The sequence below is a fragment of the Osmia lignaria genome, chromosome 15 (genome assembly GCF_051020975.1).
Source record: "Osmia lignaria lignaria isolate PbOS001 chromosome 15, iyOsmLign1, whole genome shotgun sequence".
Classification (NCBI taxonomy): Eukaryota; Metazoa; Arthropoda; class Insecta; order Hymenoptera; family Megachilidae; genus Osmia; species Osmia lignaria.
In genome coordinates this window covers 12,784,330-12,809,777 of record NC_135046.1, presented here as the reverse complement: position 1 = coordinate 12,809,777, position 25,448 = coordinate 12,784,330, and the positions used below count along the sequence as shown (strand labels likewise).

Below are 25,448 nucleotides of genomic sequence, written 5' to 3'. Positions count from 1 at the left end.
TCGAGAATCAATTCGGGAAATCCGTGAATTAAGAAATACCGTGGCTGGCTTGAAGAAAGAAAGGAAAAGAAAAAATAGAAACGTTCGCGCGAGCAGAGAGGGAGTCGATTTAAGGTAAGGAGATTTGCGCTGCGAAGGGAAATGGTCGTGGAGAAAATTGATGGTGCACGGGAAATCGCTGATAAGGGAACCGATGGCGTAAGAGGAATTGCCGATCGAAGGAATCACGGTGCGACGAATAATCGACCACGGGACCTCGTTTTTGGTATAATCGCGCGTAAACGAACGAATTTCCTTTTAACCACAGCTTGCCCTGATGGAAAATATTATTTCCATTTTTCTCCAAATTATCGCCACGATCACTTTCTTTGCGATATTCATTTCGCGTTAGTTTCCTCGAGTTTTCCCTTGAAAAGGTTACGCGACATCGAATAAGAAACGGAGACGAAGAGGCAGAGAGGCGAAGGAGCAATTGGTAGCGGACATCGAGCCGGCATTCTTTCCTGTCCTACTTTCCTACCTTCCATTCTATTCTTTCTGAATTTTTCTCCGTCGTCGGACAAAGAACCGGCTACTTCACCATGTCATCAAAGAACTCTCAAGGCGGAACTTAAAATTTAAGTTGACCCCGGAATAAAAACAGCGGAACCTAGGACCAAATTGCCGGGCGAACAGAGTTCCTGGAACACCGAGAAACCATCCTTCCTCTTTCCTGCTCTTTTCTTTCCTCGAATCGAAGCAGTGATAAAGCTTGCGATTCAAAGGCATTTCTATAGGGTATAGAGGTAGGTACCTTCATATTTGTAAAACAAAAGTGTGGCCGCAAAATTCATCAAAAGAATCGATAGAATTCTACGAAAGACACGTGTGTGTGTGTTTTCAACGGGAACCTCGATCTCTTTGAATTCATTTTTTCCACGAAACTTGCGAAGGGAAACGAGAAGGAACGAGCGGAAAATTCACCGAACGTTGGATGCGATTTCTCGTTTCACGGTACGGTTATCGTGTTCGCGTAAACGAGAAAGTTATATTCGCTACTCAGATCTGTCATATCAGAAACGACAACGGAAAGGACGACGATGGCCCGGGAAATTGCTGTTCGGCTAAACAAAGCACGTTGGTTACTTCTGATACTGGGTGCCGTTTCGCGAAGCAGCGCTCTCGTCGATGAAAAGTCCGAAAAAAAAAAGTTACGAGTGGATCGGGCCTGGATTAAGAACACGAGTGCACTGCGAACGGTTTTCATCCGGCTTACAGAGACGAATACTCCACGGGTGAAAATGACAAACTGGCGCATTAGCTCCGTGAATTTCTTGCGCGAACGCGTTTCAACTCAACACCAGCTCTGCAACCACCTCGCGAAACCTGCATTTGCGCAACGAGCTGTCCGTTGCATTGTTCACCGAATGATTAGCGATGGGTTTAAACGAGCCTCGGTTAGAAGGTTTCTTTTAACGACCGTTTAACACCCTCCAACGTTCTTAAGAACGCGAGCCAGATAATTTTGCGATTTTCTTTAACGACCACCGTAAACTAACCACCGTTTCTACTTCGCTGGAGATCGCAAAGAACCCCGTCGGTCCATTTTGTCGTGGCTGAAAACACATCTAGCACCTTACAGAGTACTTTGGATTCCATGTACATAGAGGGGAATATATTGGAATTGTCGTAAACCTCTCGTTTCATACGTTTCATACGTTTCATACGTTTCCTATATGGAGACACCTAGGAGACCGTAAAATATTAAGTGGACGTCATAACCCATGGGATATTCAGTCGGGGTCCGGTGCTTCGAAAAATATACTCGAATCGGTAAAAGTCAACGATGCGGAAGGAGAGCTCCTATTCGTAGCTCGAATTCGCGGCACGATCGTGTCTCGTTGGCCAAGATTTTCCAGAGCTGCGGTTTTTCGAGCGACGCGACGCGATGTTCGTTTCGATCTAAATTTCATTCCATTCAGTTTTTGAAAGTTTTCAAGACTGAAAAGGTGTCGGAGCTGTGCGTTCGCTTGAATGCAACAACTATATCGATTCCCGGATAACATGATGTTCGACAAAGTCGAGGGTATAAAGGAAGATTGAAAAAGTCGAAAGTACCGTGCCGAGTCACGGTGATTTCAAAATTGCCAGGTTTTTCGGTGCAAAGCTCGACGTAAAGTACCGCTGGCAGACGCTTATTGACTGTTGGACCGCTCGGAAGCAACATAGGCTGCTGTTATCGGGGATCTCCGGTTTGTCGGAGTGGAGTGCCGGAAGAAGGAAAGAAAATGCCAATATCTTTCGATTCGCTTCGAATGTGCGAACATTGTGCGGCCACCGCTCGTAAAACGTCGACCGGTTGCTCCTATAACTGCGACTTCGGCAATAAAGTGGCGGCAACGCGGACGTTACGCGTTATTACGCTCTACTCGCACGCGCCTTGCTTTTCCTATTTTCCTTCAATTTCCTTCCATTTCCTTCTACTCGAACCTTTTTACGGCTGCCATTTCCAAAAACCTGTGTTTTCATAACAATTATTACCTTATTCTTACTTCCGATTGTAATCCGTCTTGGATAAATAAAAACAAGGCAGAAAAATAGGGGCATCGGTACTTTGCCGATTTTCGTACGCCAAGCACGAATCTTGTTTATGTCATGTACGCTTTCCCTTCCGATATCAGCGATATTTGTCGGAGTACTGTCCAGAATGGAGAAGCGATGCACGTAGAAATACGTGCATCGTGTTTCATCGAACACGATCACTTGACGCAGCCGTTCGTTTCTCTATTTTCGTCCGCCTCCCCTTCAGTTTCTTCCTTTAAACGCCCCTATTATACCTTCTTCTTTTCCCCGTACGTTCGACAAATCGTTCACGTTTCCAAGCGCATTCCAACTAATCGCTGAATATCGAGAAACCGTCTCTCGTTGCGCTAGCAATTTTTTCTCCACCAAACGAGACCGATGATGTATTCCAAGCCGTAATGGGTACGTTGCGTGCGTGCGTGCATCGCTGCACTTTCCTCTATACAAATCGTGCTTTTCAACGTTCAATTAACGACGCTGAAGAATATCCTCTGTTACGCATGGAAATCAGGAAATGAACGGAACTGTAGAGTTATTTGGAACGCTCGTCAAAGCAGCGCAGCGCACGCTGAATGCAGCCAGCTGGCTGACGGATGCAATTCGGCACGCACCGTCTGATCCGACTGACAGTTTTGTACGACCGCTCTAGAAACGGCTCCGGTTCGGTAGCGAAAATCAAAAATAACAATACCGCTAGAAAACGTGATTCGACAAGAAAAATCACCGATCAAGGAACCTAGCGAAAATTTATATCTCCCGCCTGACGAGTATCGTTTTCTTCCACTAACAATAAGAAACTCTGATAAAAACGCAAAACCGTTCGAGAGCGATCGAGATTGATCATTAACGATACTTTTTTTACTTGGCATCGTTGCAACTTTGAAGACTCTAGAAACGGGCAATAAATTTGTTTCGATCGAAGAAAGAGAAGAAACTGATCGCAATCTCGTTTATTCGTTGCACTGCACGAATGAGAAGGAAAGTGGAAATAAGCAAAAGGAGAGAGGAATCGCAATATCTCTGGCAGAAGAAAATCGATCGCGTTTTCGCTGCGAACTGGTCGAGCGGAAACAATTCCTAGTTAGAGGATTTTTTTGCGCCATTCCTAGCGAACTCCTGCTCTCCACATCGACAGAGACGCTCCTTAATGAACTAAAAGCGCATTTGTCTTGATCTCTGGTAAGAAAACGCGGATAATCTTTTCTTTTCCTTGCGCGACATTTGAAGCAACTAATAAATTTTGAAATTGAAATAATGTGTGCTATTTCGCCAATTCCATACAAGTTAGAACGGTATCTAAACTCATCTCGAATTTAGTCGAGGATAGCCGGCTAGAAGGAAGACCGCTTTCACGTATCCTTGGAAGCTGACTATCAAAGTAGTTGGGGAGCTAGAAAGCATCCAAGACACGCTCGAGAATATCAGACGTTGCAAGATCCAGCAACATCGGCGGGGAAACTTTGCTACAGTTGATGGCTCATCGTTGAAACGGCTCGCAACCAGCGACTCTCTCGTCAATCATTTATGATTCAGTTAATTTCAAGCTATTCCTTTCAACGGAACTAACCAGCGAATTCGGTGGAATCGACTTTTCATTTTCTCTGCATTTTCTTTCATCTACGTAACAAGTGCGGGTAGAAAATAACGTTAGTTAGCTTTCATCGTTTGAATTTTTGGCCGCGCCATGAAACACCGGGGCTGCTAAACGCGAGGGAATAAACGCGAAGAGACAGAAGTTGGCCAAGGTACGAGTCAGAGTGCAACTTCTCGAAATTCCTGGCTCGAGCGATAAAAGTAAACGGTGAAAATATATTATACATCTGTATTTGCGCTTGCTAGAGCGGCAGCTCGGTCGAATAATGCAGCAGGGGTTAAAGCCGGTTATTATGTAAATTTTAACGCAATACCAGCTCGACTTCACTCCATTCCCTGTAACCACCTTACATCCGCTATTCGGTGGGCCACTCCTAAACACTTATAAAATTATGCTACTCACCCTTCTTCCTTCCTTCCTTCCTTCCTTCCTTCCTTCCTTCCTTCCTCGTTATTTTCTAGGTTTTTCCTCCGCTTCGTTTTCTTCTACCCCTGGCGATTCGCACGTCATCGCTGTTAACCTAAAAAAATAACAGTCATTTCGTTAGCGTTTCTCATTGAATTCGATTAAACGAGACTTTTGCCTGAAATCTCTGTCAATGTAATCTCAGTGGTTCTTAACTTTTATCAGAGTCAAGTTATTACAGAGTTTCTTCAAACTGTTCAAATCTTGGAAAGATAATTACAACCACAACCGTGCTTATTACTAAAATATATTATCAAAATAACTGTCCAAGTCTGCCAGCAACGCGAGCCCAAGGTGTTTCTTTCGCAATCCCCATAATACCCTAGACCTCTTTGTTTCTCCATGGTTAAACCAGCAGCAGATCGTACAGAAGGAAGTAAAAACACGCCTGCTATTCCCTCGTTAAAACTTCCAACCGAGGAAACTTTACAGTTTATCGTTTTCTTCTTTCTTTGGCCTGCTATCGGAGCAACTTACGTTCTCCCGGTTTAACCAAAGATGCACCTTTGCCGCGATTTTACACGCTTTAACGTCGCGTTGCATTTTCTCAGCCTGCCTTCGAATAAGCTTCTTCGCGTGCTCGTGTGACATTTTCAACGATTTTAACGATCCTTCTCGTCATGGTCGTCGTGGTTGTTTCGCGACTCGAGATACGATTCGACTTGCTGCTCGCAGTTTCTTATTGTGTCGCTGGATCCGAAGCCGCAATTTCAGCGGATACGACGTCGCAGGAATAACACGCGAGTACGCTGATATCTTGAAAGAATCTCGAGCACACGTCTGTAGAGAAGAGGAAACGTTACTCTGGAATGCCAGGAGAAATTTCAATACTTCCAACTCGAGGACGGTGTCGCTTCGAGCGATTGCAATATTGTTTCTGTTTCTTCGAAAAATAGATATGAAAAACAATAAAAGATCGTTAACATCGCTTTATGCTTCTTCCCCGCGTTCTTGATCACAATCCCATCGATTCGCTTGTTTCTCCCCAATAAAATGCTCCTAGAATTTTCAATCGTCCAAGGAAATTTGTCATGAAAACTTGGTAACATTTCGTGCAAATACTCGAGGCTTTTTCGGTATTTTCAGAACAACCTGGCTACAGTCGCACGTTCTGTGTACACGTGGCACACATTTACGTATTATTGCTTGCCGGTATCGGCTCCTATGCTCCGTTAGAAGCCCGAATATCGATTGATTTTTCCGGCAAAGGAGTCTCGATTCACCGAACGGTTGACTCTCCTCCTGAATTTCGCTTGCTTCCTCTACGATAAACATTGCGCATCGTCTACAGTCTACTGCCTGCAGCGAGCAACGTTATCAATATAATTGTCAGTTAAAGAATGATTCTTTTCAATGTAACTGCACAGTGCTTCTATTCCGAAGGCCATGATTCGTGGAAATTTGCTAAAGCAAGCTAATCAGCAACGAGTCGCGCGTCGGTTAGAAATTGTCGTCGATATAATTCCTGAGTTACTTGTGCCGTAACCGTTGACGCGAAATTAAGCCAGCAGCTTCGTGGGAATTCAATTTTCCTTAATCGAGCCGGCTTGTCGATGTATTAATGTATTGCCGCGCATTAAATCACTGCTCCCGATACGCCGTGTGAAATTGAACGATGTGGTTCAGTTGGAATTTCAGCGACGCGACGTAGCCTGGCGTGTGCGCTCTACCTTTTCTGTCTCGAGTTGTCGATGCGTTCAATTATGGCTTCGGCACAGAGGCTAATAACAAGCGAGAAAAATAAGGGAAACCTATTTGGTTGGGAGCGGCGATCGATAGGCAGGTTGAGTGTGCGCGACAATCAATTAACCTTTGCGACCACTTTGAACTGCGCGATCTGAAATTACGTCTACCTAAATTTCTCAATTGCTTCCTCTACGATCCTTGTTTCTATCATTCTCAATATTCCACTCGGTAGTCGAAGAAGCCTTTCGAGTTAATACCCCCAGTCGCGAAAGCCTTTCCTGTTTTATTTCATCCCTACTACTATTGTTGCTTCATCAAAAGATGTTTCTATTAAGCGGCGAAGCTTTTCAAAGTTTTCGTAGCGATGCAAATAAAAGCATTCTGTTTCTATTTTTCATGATATTTTTAACAATATCCTGAGGTGGAGGTACGCCCTGGTAACAGTATTTTCCCAACTGAAAATGTTCGCGAACGTCCAGCTTGAAACGTGCGCAATTTTTCGCAGTCTAGACCGCTATAAATTACGAATCCGATAGAATGGCCGGCATAAAACATGCGACAGCCAGCTTATCGAGATAGCGGGAAATTAAAACAGCATAGCGCAATACGACTAAAGATACCGATCGAACGGGTAGCAGTATGCTAACAGATAGATATCAGAAAGAGTATCAAAATTCAGGCAGCGGGCCTAAAAATTCTGTTTTCCAATAATACCAATAACACCAATATCCAACCGATTCATCGAAATTGCCCGTATGTTGTGTCGAGTCTGCGAGAATTCCTGATAGCTTTCGGCAACGCTCAATCGTTTCGAGATCGATAGTATTTTCTGTGGAATCGCCATAACTGAAAGAAATTGCACGACACAGCGTGACGTTAACCCGGCGATATTTTTTCAGCGAATAATCGAGTTCTCTATGAAAAGTAAACCATAGCGTACCCTCTATCGCAGCAAAGTTTATTCAAACCTCGTCTGCTCTCGAAAATAGTAAAAGATAAAAGAAAGAACGTTCTCATCGCCATAGTCTGCCCGAACGAATTTCCTTCAACGCAATTACTTGATTTACCGCGAAACTGTTTGATACTATGTTACCGTGGTATTTGCACACTAATGAATTCAACTCTTAAGAACAACCTATGCTTCAACGACGTTTTCGCGTTTTACTCTGTGACTCGATGGAGAAAGAGAAAGAACGTTGGTCGCGAGTTGGACGTTGAACTTCTTATTGTGTAATTTAACTAGAAGTCATATTTCTAGCGAGGAGAGAAAACAGCTGGCGGGCAAGAAGGCGAAGATAACGGGAACAGAAACACGATTTCTCTGCAAACGTCATTCTAATTTCGCGGTTGTGCTGTTATTTTGCTCGTTTTATTAGAGAACGGGAGAGATCGTTAACAAGAGAATAATTAACCGCAGGTGTTGAGAATTTTCATTGGTTTATTTCGACTCTGGAAATACCTGTGTTACCGGGATTGTTCTAAGGGATCATCTTATAAGGTGAATTATTTTTGTTAAAAAATTAAAGAGAAATCAATACGTTGCAAGTACTGCTTCCCGTATTACTTTTTATTTCATGTCATTCAGTCACCTAATAAGAAGCTTTGCCAGAGGAGAAAAACTAGACCCTTATACCAGGCTGTCGAACATTCCATAGTTGAAACGTTAAACCCAGTGACAGTCTGTCTGCCAATTACCGCAAGAATCGGGGAGAAAAGAAAGCAAGGTGTATCATGGATGTCTGCGACAGGAGAGCAGAGCTAGGCTGGTTCTTTGCTGCTCGAAGGGGGTGGATGTAGAGGATCGAGTAACGGGCAGACGTGGAAAGGGGAGGTAGAACCGGGAAATTAGCTGTTCCCACGATAAATTGGAGTTTCTGATTTTCGTTTTGCGGTCGTCAACGTCACGTCCCCGGTGGCCGTCCCTTCCATCCACTTCATCCCCCTCGCCCGCCTTTGTCCCCTGCACTCCTGCACCCCTGGCTCGCTTCCTCGCTCTCGCCGCCGACCTATTTACCAATTTCTGATAAATTGAGTTTCGTCCTTCGTGTCCCGTTTCTCCCGTTTCTCCCGTTCTATTCCGTATCGTACACCGCGTCCGTTTCCTATGTAGGTACGAGTATATGTATGTCCGTTCGCGTAGCTGGATCCGTGACTGTTTAGATCGAGCAGAACTCGTTGCCCACTGACGTACCTATATTCAGCTGTCCATCGCGACAACTTCTCTCGTTCTGTTTCCATTTAGTCTCGAATAACGCTCGTTTACCAGCAAACCAACGCGACAATGATATTTTTGTTCGATTAAAGTTGGAATGGTAACAAAGTTGCCCGTAGCTTCAACGAACATTCGAGTCTTGCCCCCCAGGGTTTATCCGACGACCGAGAGCTCGACATTAATTATCGTTATTACCGTTGTTCTTGCTTGATTACTAATTCAAGTTTCCAAATGGATAACTATGCCGTTTTTACCGAATAGTCCAAGTGTGGTTTTCATCGGTCTGCGCGAAGGCAAATACACAATTAGCAGAGAATTCGAGGCAATTAAGGTGTTATCAGTGAAGACAGGCAAAGCGACGCGACGCGACGCGAAGCAATGCAACCGGCATGAATGCCATTGTGAATGGAAGTTAGAAGGTATACCTACCATACGGCCGTGAAACACTTCTTGGATGTCAAGCTCGAGGTAGAAGCGTGCAAACGCTTATTTTATGCATGATTGCTGGGTGAAAGGTGGTCGTTTGAAAAGCCGGGAAGAGGTCGGTGGGAATGAAAGGAAAGGGTAGTAAGCGTGCGAGAAGGTTGGTCGGATGGACAGACAGGCAGCGGGCAACTGGCAATGCATGTTATACGAGCATGCGACTGACAGTGCTCTCCGCTGAGCAAACGGGATGAAAAGCTCCTTCTCTCGCGACACAGCTTTCCTTTGACCGTTTCGAAAAACGCCACCGTCTTCTCTTTCCCCTATCCGCTCGAATCGAAAGACTTCCTTCTGTGTTTTCTCGCGCTTTGCAACTTTCCAAACGAACGTATCTCATTTTTGTGCTATTGAAAGTAATCGAGGCTGTAGATAAAAAATTAGAAGAGGGTGTTAAAAGGTGATGGAACAAAAAGGCCGTGTCGCTGGTGTTTCTTTCAGAGACGTTGACGACCGATCGGCTATAGAACGTTACACGTTTCAGTTAGACTCCGGATATTAGCTCTGGCTACTTGTCTGCTTCGCTCTTTCCCTGTTTCACCGATAGCCCTCTCGATTTCGATTTCCAATCGTGGTTTTTGTCACGGGACAAAGAACCCCGTGACGAACCGTGGATGATAGAACGCGAATACTACCGGCGGCTAACAATACGGACCGAACAACACGGCTGGAACTCGATCAGAAAATGCTTATCGACGTTGAAAAGATTTTCAACAACGTCTGACAATTGTTGTGTATTTACAAATGTGATAAACTTTCGAACTCTGAAGGGAAAATGGTGATCAAAGAAGATAGGCTTAGAGATTAATTGGTCGAGCGATAAGTATTTATAGCGAAAGCTTTTCAATTGTTACACAGCACGAGTAATAGTTGGCTATCGCGTCGCGATCGGCTATTTCGCGAACACAGGCCAATTAACTTTTTCATTAGGACGAACGTGGCCGGTCCGCGTTTTGTTCTTTCTCCGAGCTCTCCGTCGAGCATCGACATTCCGAATTAACGAGCTTTCCAATCCGAGCATCCGCTGGATTTTTCCCTATCGAACACGACCCTCTCGATTTAATGCCAATTTTATCCTACAGCTTTGCTTATGAAAAGACGTACACTCGTTTTCTAATTACCTGCTCCTTTCAAGGATAACGTACAATGGTTATTAAGATCCGCTTGTTCTAATACGCGAGTATTATACTTCCTTAACGCGATTCGAATCGAACGACTCTTGCTTCTACGATGCTCTTTAAGCTCCTTTATTTCTGCAAGGAAACGCGAGCGTGCTTGCGCGCAAACAAACTGTCGTGCAACGAGCAAATGAAACAAGTGTGTAAACGAGAAAACGAGAGAGGAAGAGTAGAGAAGAGAAGAGAAGAGAAGAGAAAAGGCAGGAGGGGTTAGTAGGGAAGGAAGATAGGAGCGAACGAGACGTACGAGGAAAGTTTATGAGTTTATGAGAGTTTGCTGGAAGGCAAGGATGGGCCAGCAAGGAAAATAAGAGGCTTCTCTAACTATCCCCAACTACCGTCTCCTATCTTTTTCATTTACGCGCTGTTTACAACGCGTTGGGCATTACTTTTATCGCGGCACCAACACCACCCTCTGAGTTCCTTCAACCCCCTGGGCTGGTACATCGTCCAGCATTTTCTTACGAGCGCGAGCCGGACGAAAATAGGCCAGAGGAGGAATTACTTTACAAATCTATTTATATTCACGGCCTTACCCCTTGCTAACAAATAAATCTCATTTCCTTATTCTCCTTTTCTAAAGCTAAACTCGATCGCAATTAGCAAAGGGTCGAATGATGGTGGAACAAGCGTTTAACGAACGGCCGTATACGAGGGTGGTTGTGCAAGAGTGAATAATACGTTCCAAGTGCCAGCACGCAACGTATCTGTCGATGCAATTTATCAGGCAATCCGATTACATCGTCGAAATATTTTCACCGGGGCACCGCGCATTAATGCGGAATGTATGTGTCGGCCGTGATTCAATATCCGTCGATAAATATTACTCCTCGACGAGAGCTGTATTGCTTGAAAATTGAACGACCGTCGATACACATTAGCCATCGGGGAACACGATTACTGGCCGTCCCTGTGTATTATCAACGCGCCATTTAAATCGATAACAAGTATTTCAAACTATTTCGTTAATTCGCTTCGATGAAGAGAGGAAAAATGAAACGCGAAGCAACTCCTACGAGATATTATCGAGAAAATAAGAGAAGAAACTTTTCATCGATGGGCTAGCGTGACAGAGTTTGTACAAAGAGAATTTTTCAACTGTTTTAGTTAAATATAGAAAAAAGCGTATATCTCGCTTGGTAAGAACGTATAGATTCCGGAGTCGAATTAAATTGCCCTACGAGAGGTAACGAGAGGCAACGAGAGGCAACCAGAGGCAACCAGAGGCAACCAGAGGCAACCAGAGGCAACTGAGGGGGAAAAGTAACCGTGGAAAATCCGATAATCTCCGCTATCCGCAGCTTGAAAGAGGATTAGTATTTCTTCTTTATTCGTCTACAGGGGGAAGCTTTTCACCGTAAATCACAGATACTCGAACCAAAGTACAAATACGTTTAGAAGCTTCGTATCCTCGCTAAGAGGCGTAGCTTTCGATTTTATTATTTACCACGATCCTATTCCCGTCCAACTTTTATCGTCTCGATGTCGGAATTAGACAGAGAAATTCTATCTCCTGTCAATTTGCTGTCTCTCTGATTTCGCCGATAGCTTCTAATCCACTCGGGTGTTTCTCAATTAACACCTAAAACAGACGTTGATGCGAGTCAAGCAAGGCGCGCAGGTACGGCAGGTTTAATTAAATTTTGCAATATATATTAGGCGATCCCTCGAGAACGCGCCAGGTAGATTGGATACAAGATGCATATCCCGTTTCACGCGTTACCCCACTCAACTCGCGACACCTATCGAACTTGATTACCTTTTACTTCAACCTCCTCGTTAACCCCGCCTTCTTATCACAAATTTCTTGCCTTCTTTTCGTTACCCCCTGAAATACGAGTACATTTGAAAAATTGCGAATCGATCGTTTCCCTATAAATCAACGTGATTCCAAGATTTTCACCTTGTTCGATATTCCCGCACGGTCATTCACCGTTCGAGCGATCCCTGCGTGCAAATTCAGTGGAAATTACGACAATGTCGTATCCTCGTCATTCGATCGACAAAGTAGACCGTGGATGGGGTGGAGAGACAGGCGAGGGAGGTATGGGGTAGAGGAGGATCCCGAAGTTGGAAGAATCTAACAAGGTTTGGAGCAAACGGCGCGGTCTTCCTCTCTGTTCGCTTGATCAATTAATCGTGTTGACATCTAGACGCAGACAGAGGATCGATCAAGGTACAGGATGCTTCCGTCTATGGCGTCTGCACTGACCGTTGATTTTCGAACATATTATATACCGAGCTACGTAACCAATTTCAAGTTACTTCGACAAAAATGTACATCATAAACCAATTTGGAAAACTGATTTTTGAAAAATTCACGATTACAATTTTCGTGATGGACATCTTTTTTAAGTCCTCCTATATCCTTCTACCTTTGGTTGTTCGTAGAAAACGTTCCGCTTGAAACGACTAATGAAAAGTTTCACCTGTTAGAGACTTAAATTGAAATAAAAATTGACGAAAGCGATCGGATACCAAATGATATTTCGCGAATACAAGGTACATACACAAGCGACCAGAGGGAATTTGAAAGCGCATTTTGGTCGAAATTCAACCGATCGGCAAAAATTTATCCGTAAAATTAATCGAGAACAAATTGAACGTATTCTAGTCAACATATTGTCCATGGATGTTTTCCATCGAGTACACAGCTTTTATGTGAAACATCACGAACAAAAGGCGGGAAATCAATTACCATTACACAACGCGTACGCACGTGGAAAAAATGAAAAAGAAATCTGGTTAACGATTCGAACGAACAGGATTAGTTTGCTGAAATTTTCCAAGCTCGATGATTAAACCGCAATTTCGTATATTAAAGATTTCTTTTGAATTTTTAATTATAATATAAACACGAGTCGCGGTGGGCGTTCGCGTTAAAGAATACCTCGTCAAAATTAATAAACGAATATGAAAAGTGAGCATGAAATACGGCACACGCATAACACCAGTCGCAAAATGGTTGACGGTTGAATATGCACACCGGTATTCATCGTTCTCGTGTTGGTCGATAAAAATTCGGTCGAAACGCAGCTCTCCATTGCTCTTCAAACATCAAAGCAACGAATCAAATTCGAAACGAGCCGTGTTCATTAGCCGGCGTATTCGACCCAGACGATTTGTGTTAAAGCACGCGCGATTCGTGATGAAAATGGAATGAATGTTCGATAAAATCGTCCATGGGATTGCGTGTTTCACAGACATCTTAAACTAGAGAAACGGAAAGAAAGCAACGTCGTATTTCTACCGTTCGACGCGTGGATAAAAGCTAGTTGAAGCTTTAAAAATGATTCCGTCGATCGGTCGAGCCAGCATCGGGAAGAAATCAATCTGCTGTTGGGTCTGTTTCAACGTTCACTTGTCGACGTTTCAATTGTCGGTTTGCTAAGCGGAATTGCTCGCTGTTCGATAACCGACGTTCATCGATTCCGTTCAATAACGATTCTATTAAAGTAAAGACTGCTGGTCGAAGGCCGACGATTAATACGAAATGAAAATCGTTCGCTCGCGGCGAAACGACAACGTTACGAAGCTGGCAGCCTCTCCGCACCGCTTCCAAGCTGGTTAATTAAACCGCACGAATTAAGCTATTACAAGAGCGAGGACGGGTCAAGGGACGACTTTGTTTGTTCCACGGAGTTATTCGCCGGGCTCGTAACGAGAGAGTCCTTTATTAACGTTTCATCGAGCAGCAGATTTCTATTATATTCCAGTTTCCATTCGTTGACGTCGAAAGGAGAGGGCTTTAAAGTTCTCTAAAGTTCGCCTTCGCAAGTTGTGCTACTCGCACGACGGGAAATTCAGTTTGTCGATGAATTAACAGATTAGAACGCTTATAAACGTTGCATTGAAGTAGATTTCATAAATGTCTAACGACGCGTAGTTCAGTTTACATCGATTTTCCTCGTCTTCGCTCGACGATACAAGCACTATAATCGGAGTGAAGATCGGGGAAGCTGGAAATTGGCAAAAAGCATCGACGACAGCAGCCTGGACAAGGAGTTTCGCGAATTTCAACAGCCGCAAGAACCTCTCGCAATCTTATCAACACCGTTTCTAGCCGGTAACAACGTACGAGGGTGAAAAAGAAGAAAGTCGAGAGGCTAAAGTGAACGAAGATTTACAGCGTTCGTAGATCTTTGTAGCTGCCTTCACGGAATATACGAGCAGGCTACTTGTCGCTAACAGATTATACGATTTTGCTCGGAAACAAAGAGCTTTTCTACCTACGGACGAAATGAATTATAAAGCTTTAAGCTTCCGAACGACGTACGAGTTTCAGAGAACTCGTGTTCGTTTCGGTTGTCAAATAAAATAGCAAAATTTTATCGTAAACTTTTTCGCAAAGTAAGCGTTCAAGCATCGTTGCACGTGTTGAAAATTCTTGTCATAAACGACGATATGAACACCATCGTACACCCAACGGACGTATTAAAAAAAAGGGGGGGAGGAACAATGATGGATATTCGCGTAAGGCATATAAATCTATAGTTACTTCGATTTTTCACTGGTTCGATGAACAGGCGCATAGAGTTCTGTACGCGTAGCTACTCTATGGACACGCGTGATGAATCGATTCGATATCCAGCGCAATCGTAAAAAATGTCTAATAGGTCATCCCTTGGTATCGAGGCTTTACAAGAAAAACTGTAAATTAACTTTCTATTATTATGCTATGGTACTTGGTGTATTCGATCAGGAGAAATTGAATCCATTAGCAAATTGAATCTAATGCGGATAAGATATACAGAGGGAGACGTCTGGAATTAGCTAATTGTTGGATGTTCATTGGTTCGCGATATCGAGGCACGTGTGCCATCCCGTAGATCGAAAGTTTAACTTCTTTTGTCTAATTTCGACACACTCTGTAGAAAGAGCTGTGTACCTACATATATTCGCAAAGCCATACGGGCGTATTATGCGAAAGTTACATCGGTTTTGTGACAACGGTGCCGCTATACGTTGACAAAGTAAACGGTGTAATTGGCAGGAGGTTTATGACGAAATGCACATCTAGGTGGAGAGATGGAAATTTAGAGCGCGTTGGTTGCGAGTGCCGGCACTCTTGGCCGCGCCAGATCAAGCGTCACTTGCACGCCGCTGCACTCGTGCCGGCACTCGTCCGACGGGAAAGAAACGTAATTGGACGAACGATAATTTATAGGCTGTTTTGAGTACGTCAACGGCACATGCGCTCTACGGCCAGCTGCGCAAACTTCTTGATTTACTATACCATCCGTGTGATATATAGGAGCATAAAACTTTTGCGTTTACCAGCAAGAATTGTTCAGAATTTTTACGCGATCGAGTTCTATGGAGTACACGGACTTTCCTTCCTTCTCATTTTTTCTCTACGTCGAGCTACGATGAAACGAAACGAGTTGTCTCGAGGTTCGACGATATTAGCATAAGTCGATTCGGTGTAAATACAATTGGAGCAAAGAATTAACGCGAACCGGTATACCGCAGCTTCGAGCGCACACAATGTAATCCGTCTCGCGGATTTATTTTACAACCTACATCACCGAGGCGTACCGTTGGGATTTAGAAACGACCGCAGGATCCATCCATCAATTTATTTAATCCGATTACCCGTATCCTGCGTTCATCATCGATCGTAGCGCCGCGTGTCGTCGTCGCAAATCGCATCGATCCCATCTGAAAATTATTACCTCACTCTTTGAGGTGACGTACTTACACCCACTTTCCTTTATTTTTCTTTTTTTTCCCTCCCCTCCCCCCGTTGTCGATATACCGAGACAAATTGATATCCCGTTTCCACGACGGTTTTCCCCCAATTGAGAAATCAGTTGGAATTAGGAAAAATCCGATTCGAATCGGAGAAACATCGATGAACTGGAATTACGTGGTTCTCTACCGTGAACGGAACATAACGAGAAGAAGAAACGAACAAACTGAAAAAGAGAGAAGGGCGGAAGGAAAGAAAAAAAGTGGCAGCATTACAGAGAACGAGACCGTTTGTAAAATTCGTTATCTTGAAGCCCGAGGGTGGAGGGTAGCAGCCGTAATGCTTGTTTCATATTTATGAGGCAAGTTTTAGCATATTCAAAACATAAATTACTTTCAACGGCGTAAGTCAACCAGCCAATAAAATACTGGACCGGAGTTTATCTGCCATGCTGCAGAATCGCGGCGAAACGGTAGAGAGAGGTGGAAGGTCGGTCGAGGGACAGAAAGCTGAATTATGCAGGATCAGGAGGCACGGTGTGCCCAGTGTGCCCGATCAGCCTCTGAGGAAGAACCTCTCGTTGCTCGTATACCAATCGTCCGACCGCTTTCCTTTTACAATGCAAATTCGACGGTAAACAACCGCGTCTCGCTTTTCTATTCCGAATCGCGACCGTTGATGACCCGTTTGACACGCGGCACCACCAGTATCCTTGCTCCTCGCTTGATCCGCTACAGCCTGGATTGCAAAATTTTTAGAATGCAAACGCAACGACCGCGGCTTCGAACCAATTATTCCTACTACCGTAACGCGCGCGTATCTACGTTTTGGCCGCCTCCTCAATTTTCCCCGTAATTACTCCCCAGCACGGAAAGGTCGCGGTTACAATTCGGTCCGAGCGCGCATTGAATTTTGCACCGGTGTCCGCTGGCAACGATGGAAACTGACAGGGCAGCGTTCAAAAAGGAAAGGCGTTTTGCATGTTATTGATATGGATGAAATATTTGAAGGGGAGTTAGGTATTTCAGTTTTGATAAGCATTGTAATTTGAATCCTCCGAGTATTCCTTAAAGTTTCTTTGCCCAAACTTCCTTAGGATATGAAATATCTGCTGGCGCGGTTCGGCAAATAACTAAAAAGTAGTCCGAATCGTGCCAGGAAGCTTATGCTACATTGAGCGGAAAATTACAAATGGTCGAACCGTACTCCCTGCAACTGGCAATGCCGCCGATCCTTTTTCTGTAACAGAGTCCCGAAATAAACTGCTTAAGCTTACGCCTCGCGGACGCACCGCAAATTCCCTTGCCGATGATTAATTCTCTCTCAAATCCTACTACTTCCAAGAAACTCGTACAACCCTTGGAGAAAGTTCGATTTCCAAAGAAAAATATTGCGCGGTAGCGCGTCGATAATTTGGAAAATCATAGATCATAGGCAGACACTGAAAATCAGGGGGTTTGCAATGAAAACGGTAGCGCGTCTTCGAGTGGAATTAAACTAGCTTAAGGCTTAACGCGTTCCGACCTCGAGATCCCGCTTGGTGGCTCGATAATTCAACCCTCGACAAACCTGGCGTCACTGTTTCGCCTCGAATAAATCCGTCCCGCAAAAACAACCGACCCTCTGTCCTCCTTTGCTTCTCCCTTTCCATTCTATTCTACAGTCTACGAGCAGTCCGGTCGCGTAGCTTAGAAACAAAGTATTCTAGCCTCTAATTGCAGGAGGCAAAGCGAGGCGAAGACGAAACGAAACGGAGGCAAAATCGTGGCCCGGCACGCGGTTTACGATGCTCGATATCAATTTCGTTGGATGGCCAGCTATCGGGTTTAACGATGTTGGATAAATCACACGGCGGTCACGGTAACCAGTTTACCTCCACGCACGCTTCCAGTCGGGGTAATTTACCGGGTATAAAGCTCGCGTCCGGTGAAACAAAGCACCGCGATGCTTACGGGAAGGAAACTTCATTTTCTTACATCCGGCCCACAGACAAACGACCTCGTTTATCACCGACTGACCTTTCGACCGTGATACCCGGCAGCACCGGCGCGGTGCCGCAACACACACTCGCAATTCCTCCAACTGTCCGCGCCAGCTTCCTCCTCCCTGCCCATTGCCCCGGCCGCGGCCTCTGAGCTTTTCATTTTCTCTTTCCACTACTTTTTCACCTTCCTCATCGACCGATCAATTAGTATTTCGGTCGCGAGACGCGTTGGAAGGAAAAGCGTAATCGCTCATTCGTTCTGACACACGATGTTTCTTCGTTCACTGGACAAAGCCATTGTACTTCGGGCACCAACGATCCTTTGTCGCAAAGCTAACATCATCTCTCTGGCTTTCTACGTCCACGACGAAAGAGACACAACGCGTTGTCAACTACGTCAACTAGTTGAATGACTATGGTTTCGGTTCGTATAGCCTGGCGTTCGGTTTACAACCGAATGTTTCTGTGTAATGCGAGCCTACATCGGAACAGGTGTGAACGCGACGCAACGCGACTCGGTTCGGCTTGTCAAAAGGTGTAAACGGATGAAAATCACTAAGCTACGCGTTGGAGGAATTATTTCTTGCAATGACCTCGATATCAATTGTAGGTATAAAGGATTGTTGAAAGAGAACGGCGGCAAACGTATGGTCGTAAAGGAGTGTACGTGATTCGCATGGGGAAGCTCGACACCGATTATATCCGAACATATTATGCATTCGACGTCTACGTAATAAACCGACACTACGTGTATGTACTCGAGGTGATCGTACGATCGTCTGACAATAGTCGTGGCCCTGCGAGAACCAGCTTCTACCGCAATTACGACCAACAATGGGCCTGCTAATGTAAGCAGATTTGATTCGAGCCATTCGTATTATTTACTTCTACGATTGTTCGGCCCGAAACGCCGCAGGATCGAGCGATAAATCGATTCGCCTAGCAATTCCAGCTTGCTTGGCTAATGGCGAGCAGGTTGCGAGGCCGATTTTATCGGAATCCTATAAAGTCCGCCGTACCGCGCCGCGTCGCGTCGCGCCGTGCTAGGGACCTGGAAAATATATCCGACAGCCCATTCTGACAGATCGGTCCCGACTGATATTTTATACATTAGCGCCACTCCCCCCTGGCACGTTGTAAATCAATTTTTGAACTGTCTCCTGAATCGAATTTAACTGTCTCCCTGGGATAGGAATACCGACCACCAGACAAGACACGGAAACGCTTTTGAATACGAAAAAGATTCTTGCTGCCGCATCAGCCACAGGCGTCCTCGCCAAAAATCTTCCTACCTTCATTTATGTTTTCAATCGTCATACTACGATCACCCAAATAGTAATACACTTACAAATGACTAAAGGAGAATGACGTTTAACATTTAACCATAGTCAGAGCACCGTCTCACGTGCACCCAAAGCTTTCAACAGATGGTGCTGCAAGAGTAACTACTCTACGTGACATGAAACTTTAAGCGTTACTTAACGTTTACTTAACTAGAAAAAAGCTCCGACTTCCCTAGATCGTCTTATAATAAGGACCTATTTGCCTGAAACAAGTCGATTCCAGGAGATACAAAAATTCCAATTACGTACAGACGATCCTCGATCCTCGATCATCGAATAACGCAATACTCGTATAAAAAATATAAAAAGTTAGATCTCTCTGGTAAGATAATATGGAAGAAAAAAAATGATCGTGCTTTATCGCGAACAGCTTTCTGGCCAGCTGGAATTTAATCCAAGGAAAAGTAGGAAGAGAGAAGGGAAAGGGAAGATGGTTTAAACGAGCGAGCAGCGTACCAGTTCTCTCCTTTGGAATCTTCGAAAATCCAGCCATTCGTTTTTGGCCCGACAACACAACGCCGGTAAGTGGGTATACGTATATATAGCCGAGGCTTTGTCGAAGCAGAAGAAACGAGCAAGAAGAAAATACCGCCTTTCGACCCACTTTCAATCCTATTTTCCTCAAACTACTCGCTCCTCTTCCATTAGCCAATTGTATTTCGATTCGAACGAGCCTCACCTGCAAATCCTTGCTCTCATTTCTAATTGAATATCCCTCTGCGAGCCGACGAACAACCTTGGAGAGTTTCGAATAAGCGTTCGAGGTGCTAACGATCTAATCGTTGACACCTTTTTCGCGCTCGACGAAGCTGCGCGTTCAAAAATATTTGTACTTTAAAATGTCGAAAATGGGAAGAAAATCTGGTTTATAATGAAATTTCAACGATTGCCGTCCAGGTTCGAGAGTTAATTAATTGCATGCCAGGTGATCGATCATGGTTGTTACGCGCAAAATAAACCAACCGCGATTTCGTGATACGCTTTGATTATTCACGGTGGACGTGGGTGAAATTCAGCGGAATTTCGACGTTTCTCAGTCACTAGATGGCCTTATTTGGGCTTATTAAACACCGCTGTCACTGTTTCAACACCCCGTACATAGACTCGAAACGAAACGTGTAGCTCGCAAGATAAATAACGTTCTCGTTTCGTCGTCGGCTAGATAAATAGGTTTTAATTTAGAGCCGCTCGGCAAAAGTTAAATTAAGCTACGTCAAACAATATTCTTCATTTCCATTCTTTCCGCTTTCCATTTTTTTCATTTTTTTTTTTTTTTTTCGCCGATATTATTTCTGTTTGCTAGAAAAGGAGAAACTTACCGGTTTTAATTTACAGTCGCTACGATACGAAATGACGGAGTGTGTCGACACTTGGCAGCTTCATTTTTGCCTCTATATTAGAAGACTAATAAATCCTCGTTACTTCCCTGACCCTTTGTAACGTCTGCCTTGCTAATTAACTTTGGGTTTAATGCTGTACCTAGCAAACGTTTCCGACAAATTGAGTTCATCGTCCGGGGAACAACGAGTTTTCCAGCCAACGATTATACGAAACGACGAACAGTCAAGGTTCACCAAACTAAATCTCTCCTTTCTTACGAAGCAACTTTCCTCGTCAAACGATACTTTCCAAATTTTATTCGTCTACTTTGCTGGTCGGTGCTCGTTCAAAGTTAGCCGTGATTTTATCGAGGACTTCATAAAACTGGAGGGTGAAATTTGAAACGTTAACACGTTGCTCGCCACCGCGATCATCGATAATAATCGACACTGCGAATTTCATTTGCTCGAATAATTATCGCTCGGCCAATTCCGCCGAATACCGCTAACATCGCAATAATAATTTGCAACGATAAATTGAAACGTTGCGTTGAAAAACAAAAATTTTTTTAATTTTCTACGTCTTTAATAACCTGCATATCGTGCGCCGCACTAGACGCGGTTATTACTACTGTGTCGGGCAACGTGTTTACGGTTAACACGATGATCGCTGCAGTGAAAACGGTCAACGCTCGGTCAGACAGGCTCTAAAAAGAATTAGTTACACGTTGACTGACGCGCTGGAAACTGCCGTGTGTTGTACAACGCGTTATAATTTCAATTATTCAGAGTACGATCGTTTCATTTTTCATTCAGTTTAAACTTTACACTTGCTACGTTGTACAATGTAAAAATATTAATGCTGTTCAAAATTCATTTCAATTCTTTTTCCCTTCGCTTCGATTAAATTATCTTCTACAAGCTGCATAACATAGCTTGCATAAAAATCTTGTAATTTACTACTGCAAAGGGAAATCTTCCATACAAAATTGTACAACAGCATTCTAAATAAATGGAAATTTGTTGCTGCCATATCTGGCGAGTACAGAGAATGCAAAACAAATTCCCACTGCAACTCGACTAATTCCCTTTGTCTGTATCACACACGGTCTTGCATAATTGTGCCAGAACAGAACATCCCTTTTTTGATTTGCAAGAGATAATCGCAAATTTTTTCCACGTCCCTTTCAGTCGCTGACGATATGACGAATTTAATCTATTCAATTAGGTTTTTAGAAGGGAAAAATTACGAAGAAAATTGCACAGATAATTCGACATAATAAACAGAGGAATTAGATGGAGATGAAAAATTAATCTTTATAAATTTGATAGGGAAATACCTGACGGAGTGATGTTCGCGAGGCAGAAAGCAAAAAAGCATTTCGATTCAATTAATATTCCATCCCAGGACGCGATTTGAATTAATATTAGTTCGATGTCCGCAGATGCGATCTTTGCCGCGGGCTCGTCACGTTCTCCTCGTCGAATTGCTCCCCCTCGTTTTATTTGCTGAAATTGAGAGACGAGAGTACGAACGAGTTGGAAGAGGAAAAAAAAGAGAGAGACCGGGAAAATCGAAAACGATGAAGATTTTTGCCGGTGTAACTCGAAAACTGGAATGGAACGAGAGATAACAGAACGATCGATCGAATCCTAACGATCCATCAAACGTTAATTTTATCTCCCTCTTTGGTTTTTTTTCCCCGAGCTTGTTACGCTCGCTCCATCGACTGTTGTTCGAAGACGAAATTCTCGTGTAGACGCGACAGGCCATAATTTTAATCGGCCACTACATCAATATTCCCCCGCGAAAGGGAGAAGGAATTTTCCGATTCAATTAATATTCTGTTCCGCCGGGCGATTTGAATTAAATTTATTTCGACGCTCGTCGATATCCCGTCTTCGATCTCGAGTCGTCACGTTCGCCGTGAATCGCTTCGACCGATGAAAAATTAGAATTGCAAAGATTCGCCCGTGTCGCGATTGCAGCCATTATCAGAGAACGCACCATCAAAATTATCACGGTCGTAGAGAAGAATTTTTGCCTGACAAACAGCAATAAACGAACCGTTCTTTCGCCTAGAATAATAGTTTCCGAAGACTAGCACCTTTCAACTCGCTCACAATTTACAATAATTTCCAACTCCCGTGCGTCGGCGACCTTTCGAACGAATTGTCTACAAAAATGATTAGTCGCAGAAGTGAAGAAAGGAGGAAATTTCATCTTCGCGTTGTCACGTTTAACGCAGCCACAAGAGCTCGGACTCGATGAAGGCAGCTCAAAGCTTGAAGCACGAAGCACGAAGCACGGATCGGTCATCCGTCGTCGGTTCACGACGTGTGAACTGTAAATTGCGGCGGTGGTAGCCGCTCGAGAACGGTATTCCGCTCGAGTTCCTAATGCAAACGTAATCTAACTAAGGTCAGCGCGTGCTGCTTTGTAAGCCACCGGTGGTACGGAATTAATGCTGGTCCCGCAATCCTCTGCTATTTCGTCGCTCGCCACTCGCCACTCGAGTTGCGTTACGAATCCTTGGCGCGTATTTCGTTTGCACCCTTGCGCTACATTATCTCGACGTTTTTTTTTTTTGCCAATTTTCACAAGCTTTGTTCGTTTAAGAAAGTATCCAGATCAGAGTAACGAGCAAGTTAAAGAGAAGAGATTTAAAATACTTGGCGTATATATGATGAAGGACGTTGGATTCGTATGGAAATTGATGTTACTTCGAGAGAGCTTTTTCGTGGCGTTCCGTTATAGATCCTTTTGAGTTGCTAGATCGCGGCATCGACGTCGTTTCCGTCGAAGGTTTCACCGTATTAGGTTCGAATCTGCATTCCAACGACGACGAGATTGAATCGCGGTAACCGCATTTCGGTTTTCGATTTCGTTTACCCGAGCAGTCGACTCTGCGCGAGATTGACTAGTACGTTATCGAGAATTCGTGGCATCGCTACTTTTTTTCTTCTCTTAATCCCTTCGCCAATCCGACCTATGTATACAAAATCATTCGGATGGAACGTTTGGATTATTCCGGATTATTTTCACATCCGTACGCGCAACCATTTCCTATTATATTATTCCATAAATGATACTCTTTCAACTCAATTCCCAACTCATTGTTGAATAAATAAATTTTCCGGCGAACGTTTCGAGGAAAAAGCTCCTCGTTACGGTTGAACCAGTGCTTGGAGGGCATGAAAATAAATGTATCTGCTCTTTCGACGAAACAGAGAATTATCACGAGTCAGCTTCACCTTTCCATATTTTCCGCTCTTTATTCTGAATGTCTTCCATTGTAAGCCTGTGTCGCTAGGTGTTCACGATGAAAATGGTATAAAGAGAAAAGTAATTGACCAGGAATGAAATCTGCCATCTCGACGTTTTCCTGTACCTAGGGTAGGTAAAATTGATTCTGTTTCTCGCTTTCTTGGCCAACTTCTAAGCAAGATTCCGTTAAACTCGCCAGTTACGTCGCGTTTTCTCGTCTCGTCGAGTTCGAATTGAAACCGATGATGATTCACGGCAGACTTCTCAACCGTGAAATTCCGACTAGCATTAAAACGTTAGCACGCCGAGAGAGTAGCGTGCGGTAAGATGCCTCTCGACTTTGCGGTCTGCAGTTGCAGAGAAACGCGGCTACTCCCATTACACCCGGCACGGAATTAACGTAAGCTGGTCGGTGATGTTTATAACTGTTACGGATTTAAGCCGCCGTTATATCCCGCTAGCTGAAGGCTTTCGAAATTTCACCGAGGCTTTCGAAACGTAGCTATCCTTTGACCGTATCACGGATTTAATACCCGCGATGATGTTACGTCGTTGAGGAATATGGTTAAGAAAGCTAAATGAAAACACCAGAGAATTTTGGGTCGGTGCAACGTTAACGCGACACGAATTGATTTATTCGAGCGTCAATGAACGTTCGTCAAAGTTTCGTTTATTTAATTTTCCTGCTCGACGGGAATCGGTGCCCGACTGTTTCGATCAAATAAGCCAGCCTTTGTTTCGGTTATACGTTATACGAACGCGTTAAAAATCCTCTGTTATTCAAGCTCTGGCAATTCGAATCCAGCAACTATTTGAATAACAGCATCGCAACCTGCACTTTCTACACTTACTCGCTCTATGTGCCAACTGATAGCGCGCTTTGACATTCCGCAGATTTTCGATTCGATATCTCGACGTTCGTTTCTGCGATCGTCGTCTAGCTGGGCGGAAAGTTTCACCCCGATCCCGTAGCTCCTAAATCGAATCTTTAATCGGACGTTGAAATCTCGAGCTAGTTCCCTTGAATTTCCAGCATTCGACTTCTAACGAAACCTTCGCGTTTTTCTCTTTCCATCCCTCCGTCTCCGCCACCGCCTCCGCTCTGGTTTCGTGCACCCCTTTTCGACCTCGTTTCCCTCAGCGCTCGTACCTTCGATAGATTAGTCATTATTCGCTAGGAAACGAGCGAAATCGATTCGAATTAACCTTATCCGTTGCACGGAGCGAATTCTCTACAGTCTGATGCTCGATCGATACACGAGATACGATGGAGGAGAAACAGGGAACGAAATTAAATAAAATAATGCATTACAAGAAACGATGGAACATGGAGGTGTAGTAGGTTCTACGTGTTCTAGTTAATCGAGGGTGAATCTCTCGGGACTTTTGTTTGTTACCCCTTTACGCCAACATTCGTTGGCTCCAGCAGTGAACTCGAGCTGATTTCCACCGCTTCCGGCATCCACCACTTCTACCCTACTCGAGCGAACAGTTATAATTGTTATATTATGGCGGTCGGATGATTGCTCGAAGCTGGTCGGCGAAACTTTCCACGTTACATCGTTTCTAACGTAATCGTTTCAAACAGACTGTTCAAACTTCTGTATTGTAACAGCTAGCTGGATTATTCCTACCTGGCAAAGAATTATCTCCTTCCATCGCATC

General features: G+C 44.1%; 1 protein-coding gene across 1 annotated transcript in view; it reads right to left on the bottom strand.

Moving 5' to 3' along the window:
• The window catches only part of LOC117608422 (band 7 protein AGAP004871), a 126,611-nt gene that overhangs the window by 74,740 nt on the left and 26,423 nt on the right, over positions 1 to 25,448 (bottom strand). Inside the window, exon 2 of the mRNA XM_076692478.1 lies at positions 4,559 to 4,676. The gene's annotated coding sequence lies outside the window, so the exon portion shown is untranslated. The remainder of the gene's footprint in view (positions 1 to 4,558; positions 4,677 to 25,448) is intronic.